Raw genomic sequence first — 10,025 nt, 5'->3', positions numbered from 1 at the left:
GCAGAGATTTGTGAACATTTAACATTCTGTATCCAGAGAACTTTGTTTACTGCACCACAGGTTTTTTTCTGTGTTAGGGCATATTCTGGAGTTAGGGTATATAGCAAATATTAATTTCAGAAATCAATCATTAGGCCTGATTGTGAACAGTAGATTAAATTTAAAATGCAGTCCTGGGCAATAGTTTCCTGGAGCTGTAAACATCAGTTAATTGAAAGTCAGACAATGCTGATTAACATTCATTTTGGGTGTCTGGAGTGTGGATGCGAAGAAGGAGTTGTGTGAAAATTACATGTAATTCAAAGGAAGCTTTGTAGATACATTGTAACCATAGAATTGTCCTTTGATCTTTAGCAAATAAAATGTCATGTAATACAGGGTCGAACAGGCCTCTTCCTCCAGAGAGTGTTTCATTTCATTGAACAAAAGACAACTTTTATATCTACCAACTACGTCTCTCCAGTGACTTTGTTCACATTACAACGTTCTGTACTCCATCCTATTCTCTACATAAAACAACGAATGAAATGATTCTGTTCTTTTGCTTCAACCCATGATAATTTCATCATTCATATTCCTTGGGGGTCCCACCTACCAACCCCATCCTAGCCCATTTGGAAACATAGGTCCTTCTGCAGAGAACTGCGCCATTAAAGTCTTTTTGAGGCAGAAAGAGATTGAATGTTTGTATTTGGGGGAGAGACAATCAAGAATCAAGAATTAAGATGGTTAAGCAGGAAGTGGAAGTGAGGTCAAAGATCAGATCACGCCATGGTAACGTGTGCTTATACAGGTCGGGGCACTGGGGCATCTGTAAGGATGGTACATCCTTCCCATGGAATACATGGGTTTTCCTCAAGTGCTCCAGTGTCCCCCCACCACCGAAAGGCTTACTGGTTGGTAGGCTAATTGGTCATTGTAAATTGTTTTGTGATTAAGCCAGGATTAAATCGGGGTTTGCTGGGTGGCACGGCTCGAAGGGCCTGAAGGCTCCATTCTGCACTGTATCTCAATAAATAAATACAATTAAATCAGGTCCTGTCACAGGGACTCAAACTGAAACATTGACAATTCCTTTCTCTCTACAAATACTGCTCGACTGGCTGCTCATTTCTTGCTTCAGATCTGCCATGATCTCATTGACCGAGGGAGAAGGACAGAAACTGAGGGGCAAAGGGCCCAGATGCTGATATTATTTACTGCTCTAAAATGGATACACAGTACCTTGAAAAAGTATTACCCCCAACCTTTTGTTCACATAAATCCATATTACAACCAGAGATTTTGATCAATTTAACTTGAGAATTTTTATTTGTGAATCAAATGCTCTTTTTTTTCACAGTAGAGCCCAAAAAAAACACGGGAAGTTGTAAAGCATGAAAAACTAAAAAAATTAAAACTAATGTCAGCAGTTCAAAGGTATTCATCTGCTTTTGCTCAGTACTTGGTTGAACCACCTCTCTATACCTAATACATCATTCCTACTGTAAAGTATGGTGGAGGTAGCATTAGCATCATGCTATGGGGATGCTTTTCAGCAGCAGGGACTGGTATTCTGGTCTGGGTTGGGAATACGGAGAGATGCTGGATAAAAACCTACCAGCCTCTGCCAGAAAGCTTAAACTGGGGAGGAAACTCCTCTTTCCACAGGACAACGATCTAAAGCACACTGACAGAGCAACCATAGAGTGGCTTCAAGTAAGAAAATTGATGTTTTTGAGTGGCCCAGTCGAAGTCCTGACCTTAACCTCATCGAACATTTCTGACAAGACCTCAAGGTTGCTGCCCATGATTGATCTCCAACTAACCTGGCACAGCTTGAGCAATTTTGCAAAGAGGTATGGGCAAATCTTGCTCCATCATGTTGTACAAAGCTGACAGGGACTTATCTAAAAAGACTACGGGCTGTAACAGCAGTGAGAGGAGGTTCATCCAAACACTGAGCAAAGGCAGATGAATACTTTTGAACTGCTGATATTTCAGGTTTCGAATTTTTAGTTTTTCACGCTTTACAATATTCCCTATTTTTTTGGGCTCTACTGTGAGAAAAAGAAGAAAGTGATTCAGAAATAAAATTCTCAGTTAAATTGATCAAAATCCCTGGTTGTAGTATTTAATTATGCGAACAAAGGGTTGGAGGCTGAATACTTTTACAAGGCACAGTACCTGTATAATTCTGAACACTGATACCACCTCCAGGTACAAATGCAGCCCCAACACTGATGGCTATCTCTTCTTCACGCCTTCTCATCACAAGCCTTCATATGCCTGATACATCCCCCCATGCAGCCACAGTCCCACAGTGAATTCTATTGCTCCTGCTTTAGACACAGATTCAAAATGAACACTAATTTGTTACAGACATTAACGACGGTTACATCCTTCTCTAACACTGACACTACCTCATACTGACAATGTCACAGACATTGGTTTCAAGATGTTCAGAATATCCTGAGAAATTTTGGAACAGCATTTATTAAAAAATGGAATATGTTTTGAATACGTGTCGTATGGAGAGTGGAGGAGTGGTGCACTGACTGCTATTTGAGTTGTGGTTGGCAAATTTTCTTGAGCCATGGACCTGTTGCTAGGAGACTATCAGTTAAAGATCATCCTGATGGCCAGATTCACTGGATAAGCGAAAGACATGCATTTGAAATCAGATGCAAGTTTGGAATGAATTCTTGACAGAAAAATCCGCACAAATCTGCAGGAAGGAGACCACAGTAATTGTGCACGTTTGCTTCTGAATGAATGAATGAATGAATGAATGTGAGAAAAAGAATGGAATGATGAAGTGGGGGGAGAAGCAGATGATGGCAGAGAGGGTGAGAAAGGGAAAGGGAGGGAGAGGGAGAAAGGTTTAGGGAGAAGGAGAGAGAGAAAAAGGGAAAGAGAAAGAGAGGGATTAGGGAGTGAAGGTGGGAAGGAAGAAGGAAAGAGGGAGGGAGAGCAAGGGGAGATAGAGGGAGAAAGGATAAAGGAGAGAGAGAAGGGGAAAGGGAGAGAGAAGGAGAGAGAAAGGGGAAGGGAGATGGAGAGAGAGAGATGCAGACAATGTATTTGTGAATTGGGGAAAGATACAGAAACAAGGAAGAGAGGAAAGGAGTTAGGTAAAAGACAGCAGATAGAGATAGAAGCAAGGAGAAAGCAAAATGTATTTGGATTAAGATCTGTGCTTGTGGACTGCTGTTCTAGGTGCCCGTCACAGGCTCTGGTCTCCAGCCAGTGATTCCCACCCACTCGTTGATCCCAGGGCTGACTCCAATATTACTGTATATTTCCTACTTGCTTCTCTGTATTAGTGAAGGATTACTCTTGAGAGAAAGAAGAGACAACGAATTATCCTTGCAGTGCTGGGGTTCATGTGCTGAATGAAGGCAATGCATGTTGTTGCTGGGCAGGGAATCCCAGGATGAAAGATTAATGTGTGTGACTTGGAGGGAGCCAGAATGAGCCACAGTTCCAATATACCTGCTGCCCTTATCCCTCTGGACATTACAGATCACATGGAAAGGAGGCAATGGCAGACGAATTAGAAAGGTACTTTACCACAGTTTTCACCATGGAGGATCAAAGTAACATCCCAGAAGTAGCATTAACTTGGGAATTGGAAGGGAGGGAAGAACTCAGCAAAGTTACAACCACCAGAGCAGTGGTTGAGCAAATTGTTGGAGCTGAGGTCCAACAAGGACCTGTTGCTAATGGTCTTCATCCTAGGATGGTAAAAGAAATGTATAACAAGGGAGTTGATATGTTTGTTTCAATTTTCAAAAATTCCCTAGATTCACAAAGTTTCATTGGATTTGAAAATAGCAAACGTGACACAATTATTTGAAAGGGGACTCAGAAGACAGGAAATTACAAGACAGTTAGCTTAAGATCTGCCTGAGGGAGAACGCTTGACGCTATTATTAAATACATTGTAGAAGGAGGCTTAGAAAAAATTTAAAGTAATCAAACAAAATCAACATAGTTCTTTGAAAGGGAATTGATTTTTGACCAATTTATTGGAGTCGTTTGAAAAAATAACATGTACTGCAGATAAAGGGGAATTGATAGATACACTGTACTTAGATCTCCAAAAGGAATTTAATAAGGTGCCACACAAAGGTTATTGCAGAAAATTGAAGTTTGTGATGTAGGCAGTGATATATTGGCACGGCTGAAAGATTAGCTAGCCTGCAGGAAACAGCGACTAGACCTTCTCTGGTTGGTAAGATACGAGCCACCTGGTGATGTAGTCAGAAATGCACAGGCAGCACTTCCCAGTCTCCAACCTGCTCACAGGAGTCACCTGCCACTCGTTTCTAACTCATCACCTGCAGCCTATTTAAATCCAGCTCTCATCCACAGTCCTTGTTCACTCAATGAACCAGCCAGCCACAACCTGTTGCTCCTAACCTTCAGCTAACTTGTTGCCTGTTGTGTTTAGTATCTGTTCTCTTGTTTTGTGATCTGTTATTTGCAGTTTATTTGTAAGGTATCATTTACTGCTAAATAATCTCTGCTGCTCTGTGTTTGGGTCAGGTCTCCTTAACATTTCCTGAACTAGCGATTAACCCAGAAGAGTTTGCTTGCCTAAAGGAGTCATTTGTCAAAAAGAGCAGCAGGGATCCATTGACCATCTGCTCACCACTTTCAACCAGCTTTCTGTCTCGATACAGCTCCCTTAACCTCCACACCCTCCACCCCCAAGAGTATGAGCATCGTTGGAGAAACAATTTGTGCACTTACTGCAGACCAGCTGATCACCCGTGCACCAAATGCCCACTGCTTCCGGGAAATGGCTCCACCAGGTAGAGACGAGGGGTCTCCTATCTGATGAGCTCCCCCAGCCCCTCAGTCCAGCACCATAGCCCAACACACTTTCTCTGTCTTCTTCCACACACCAACAGTTCTACGTGCACAGCAGGCAACTTTCTGGACCAGACTCTGTGTGTGCAGATTGAACTCCTCTCTGAGCCCATTCCACATCCCTTCTCTGCCATGGCCATTGATCAACATCCCTTGGGGTCTGGGCTGGTCTGAGTGTGCACATGGCCCAAACACATGAGCACCGGAGAGCAGCACGAGGCCATCCAAATCCCCCCGATCGACTCACTCAACTCTCCTCTCATCATGACTTACCCCAGCCCTCCACTCAGAACCCTCAGATCGCCTGGCTATCTGGTTCACTGCTGAACTGGGATCCCAGCTGCTGGCAACCTCACTCTGTAAATCCGTGGAGACAGAGGAAACCCTGGACAAACTGCTACAGGAATACCATGACTTAGCCATTGCCTTCAGCGAAAGGGAAGCCAGCACCCTACTGTCTTACAGACCACACAACTGCGTGATTGATTTCCTTCCGGCACCCCATCTCCCTGAGGTTGCCTATTCTCCCTCTCCCCTCCTGAGACCCAAACTATGAATGACTATATTGCCAAAGTGCTACAACATGGCTTAATTTGCCCATCCCAGTCTCCAGCTGGTGCAGGATTCTTCCTTCTCAAAAAGAAAGATGGGAGGGTGATCTTCATCCCTGCATTGACTACCATGGACTCAACAATATCGCTATCGAGAACCAGAAACCACTACCCTCTTCCCTCGATGGATAGTGCCTCTGAACCACTCTGTGGGGCTCAAATCTTCACCAAACTGAATCTTCGGTGTATTTTCAAACTGATCTGCATTTGCCAGCGAGATGAGTGGAAGATGGTGTTCATAACACCCACTGGCCACTACAAGTACTTAGTAATGCCTTTTGGAATTTCCAACAGTCCAGCCATTTCCAAGCCTTCACTAACAAGAGGCATGCTACCTCTGTCTCTCTACCTATGTCTATCTCAATGACATCCTCATCTTCTCTAAGGACCCCCAAGACCATGTCTGTCTCATCTAGTTAATGTCTTCTCAAAGACCAAATGTATTGCAAATTAGAGAAATGCCAGTTCCACACCACAATCCTTTCCTTCCTGGGTCACGTCCATTCACCCCAGTGTCTAATCATAGACCGAGAGGAAGTGCGTGCTGTCATTGAATGACCCCACCCACGCTCTCTCAAACAACTACTGTGCTTCTTGGGCTTTTCCACTTCTACTGCTGTTTTAACAGAGACTACAGCCAAATCATGCTCCTCTCACCTCCCTACCTCACAGATAATCTGGTCTGTTGCAACAGACCACGGTTTCAAGAAGCTCAAGAGATGCTTGACCATCACTCACATTCTACACCGTCCAAACCCCCACAGGCCTTTTGTGGCAGAGATGGATGCATCTGCTAGGGCAATCTCTTCCAGCAAGCACTAGATGGAAGACATACTCTTGTGTCTTCCTCTCCTGCACGTTCAACTCCACACAGTTTTGCCTGATGACCTGGAGAGTCATTCCATAAGACGCTTATCGTTACGGATTGCCAGAGTGATAAGGCTTTTGAGGTCAGTGAGCATCTCCCAGATAGACATCTCGCAATAGGCCTTGGAGGAGTAGAGACATTGGCTGATGGGAAACACCAAGCTCTTCCTGATCTGGTCTGACCACCAGAACCTGATATCCATTTAAGAGACCTGCCAGCTTAACCCATGTCAGGCTCACCATCTCCATCTGACCCAGCTCCCGGAACACTAAGGTGGATGCCCGTTCGTACCAGTTTTACACAGCAGAAGCAGAGATTGACCCTCAGCCCATCATTCCATCCTCCCAGATCCTCACCCTGATCATCTGGGACTTTGAAGATGGCAGGTGAAGCTAGGCGGGTGGGAAAGGTAAAGGGTTGGAGAAGAGGGAATCTGATAGGAGAGGAGAGTGAACAATGACAGAAAGGGATGATGGAGGGGGACCAGAGAGAGGTGATAGGCAGGGAAAGAGAAGAGGTAAGAGGCCAGAGTGGGGAATAGAAGAAGAGAGAAGGGGGCAGGGATTTTTTTTAACAGAAGGCAAGTTTGATTGTAGCCTCAACTCTCCATTCCTGCATACATGGTGAACCCCCCCCCCACCCCCTTTTGTTATCAGGAATTAACTTCTGTCTGTTTGTGTCATAAGCAAGTTTAGTGACCACACCTTCACTGCCTTATTCCAAGTCATTTGCAAAAAGTATAAAAATGGAGGCCACATCTATTGGGAAATATAGAGGAGGTTGATCCAAAGGCAGAACTGTGGAGACAAATTAGCAGTAAACAAAATTTTACAAATAAACTACAAAATAACGAGCCATGAGGGGCCACAAAACAAGAGAGAACAGGTACAGAAAACAACAGGCAACAAGTTAACTGAAGGAACGACTGGTAGAGGCTGGCTGGTTCGATGGGTGAACAAGGACTGTGGATGAGAGCTGGGTTTAAATAGGCTGCAGGTGATAAGTTAGTAACAAGTGGCAGGTGACTCCAGGTAACTGGGTGGAGACTGGGAGGTGTCTGCCTGTGCAGACATGACAGGACCTCATATCCCATCCCTGGCCGGCATCTCATGGCCCAGGATGAGCTGGATGGACCAGATGGATCTCTCAATGAGTGATGGATCCAAGATGAACAGGGCGGCTCTGACTCTTGCATCCTGTGCATGTGGTTTAGCACACAGCTTCATGTGCTCTGGAGCTGTATGCATTTTGAAACCTCGCTGAAAATTGTTTCTGATGTTGCTTTAATCTCATTTGCGTGTGCCTTCCCTCAGCCGCACTCTGGTGGCTCCCAGACTGAATATCTGATTCTGCTGGTTCCAGCCCTAATTCTCGTGTCACACATGCCTAGTCCTGCTTCTTCCCAGCACTGCTCCCTATTCCTGGTTCTGTTGGTTTTCAGACCCAATTTCTATCCCAGATCCTGCAGCTTTCCAGCCCCTGTCACTACCCTTGTCCTCCTGTTTCCCAGGTCGAATCCCCACCCCAGATCCTGCCAATTTCCAGCCAAAAATCCCTGACCCTGCTTTTCTCCCCGAGCTGTTTTCGGCTCTGTATTCATGCCACGATCAAGCCTTGTTCTCCCCATTCAAATCCAGTGCCAGTCACAGGTTGTCTCAGGTTGTGTAGTTGAGAAAAAGGAAATTTAAAAAAAACAGGAAGAATCATTGTGGCAGAGGAACAGAGAGAATCTGAATCACAAAGGAAGTGTGAAAGAATTTCAGCATTGAGAGTCACATATTGGGAAATCTGGACATGAGATTTCACCTCCAGGATTACAAGGCTATTTTACAATATCAAATATTTTATTCCTCTTTGAATCAGGGAAGATGTTGAGATTCCATTAAATGATATAAGGAGAGATTCATGAAATTGAACTTAAGCTCCTCAAATTAAGAATTTGATTGATGAAGTCCTAATGATATTTCAGTGCATACACAGTACTATATATTTCCTGTTGAGATTTGAGTGTCACCGACAATGTCAGTCCACAAAGTTTCCTAACAAATAACAAGCAAGCTTGGAGTGATACTCAGCTGTGTTTACCTAACAATCTTCTGCATAATTATTCATTCTTATACTCATCAGGTGTGAAACCACGTCAGTGTGGGCTGGAACTATGATAGACCTGACAAGAGAACAGCATGTTCCACTTTTAGAAGAGACATTACCCAGTCCTGTTATTGCTCTGGTGCCTTTGTGGCTTAAGGATGAGGACAGATACCACAACAACTCACATTCATATCTAGTTCTGACACAGAAATAATTGGTGTGGTACTCACAGTGAGTCAGGTCGACAATTCTAGAGCTTATAAGTTTCAGAATGAGATCAGAATTTAGAAGAATTTTCACCTCTAACCTCAGCCTTGTGTCCCAGCAATAGATGATAATATTAGGGCAATTAGAACCTGTCTAAAGGATCTGGTAAACATTTCGCTGGAGAACAGAGTGAGAGGTGGCCCGGAGAGGCTGGCATCCGATGCCCTCCCTCAGAAAAGCAGGCCTGTTGGTGGCTGCTGCACAGTCCGTGAGTGAAGTGCTGGCTGCCAGTTTACCTGGGGACTGTCTGCTCACCTGAAGTGAGAAGCTGGGAGGTGATAAGTGGGAAGAGGTGAAGGACTGAAGAACAAGGAATCTGATAGGACAAGAGAACAGGTGGGAGGAAAACCAGACTGGCAAATGGAAAGAGGGTGGATGTGGGGGATTCACTAATTCATTAATTAGTGAAATTGATGTTCATATCATCATGTTGCAGGCCAAACCTGAGTGTTGGCCTTATTGTGGCAGCAGAGGAAGCCATGGACAGACAAGTAGGAATGGGAAGCAAATTAAAATGGGTGTAGAGGAGGCAAACGGGGAGCATTTTGTTGAGCACCTTCTGTCTGTTGCAAAAGGTAGGCTATCCCAGTGGACATCCATTTCAATTTGGCTTCTTATTCCCCCCCACTTCTCTCTTCTTCTGTTCCCCATTCTGGTTTCCCTCTCACCCATTTTCTTCTCCTTGCCTGCCCATCACTTCCCTCTGGTGCACCTATTGCTTCTCTTTCTCCCATGGTCTCCTGTCCTCCCCTGTCAGACTCCTTCCTTAGCCCTTCACCTCTTTCACCTATCACCTCCCAGCTCACTCACCCTCTTGCCTGACCCCTCAGCTGATTTCACCCATCACTTGCCAGCTTGTACTCCTTCCCCTTCCCCCTCTGGCTTCTTTCCAGACCTGATGAAAGGCCTCAGCCCGAACTGCTAGTTCCAGCCCAAACCAGATCATCAAGTTCACTGATGGCTGGCCCCATCAACAACGATGATGAGATGTTGTTCAGAGAGGGGTCAGAGCGGCTGGTAGAATGGTGTGAGCACAACAACCTGAGTCTCAAAGTGGACAAGACCAAAGAGGTGACTGTGGACTTTAGGAAGGTGCAGGCCGGCCACTCCTCGCTGCACATTAAAGGCTCCTCCAGAGAGAGTTAGGAACACCAAGTTTCTGAGAGGGCACATAATGGGTGATATCACCTGGTCCCTCAACCCACTTCGTTGGCCAAGAAAGCACAGCAGCATCTCCACTTCCTGAGGAGACTGAGGAGAGCAAGGCTCCCCAGTCCCCAGTTTTTACAGGAGCACCACTGAGAGTGCCCTGACCAGCTCCATCACCATCT

Source organism: Mobula birostris, unplaced genomic scaffold (genome assembly GCF_030028105.1).
Source record: "Mobula birostris isolate sMobBir1 unplaced genomic scaffold, sMobBir1.hap1 scaffold_804, whole genome shotgun sequence".
Taxonomy (NCBI): domain Eukaryota; kingdom Metazoa; phylum Chordata; class Chondrichthyes; order Myliobatiformes; family Myliobatidae; genus Mobula; species Mobula birostris.
Note: the sequence above shows the minus strand (reverse complement) of the source record.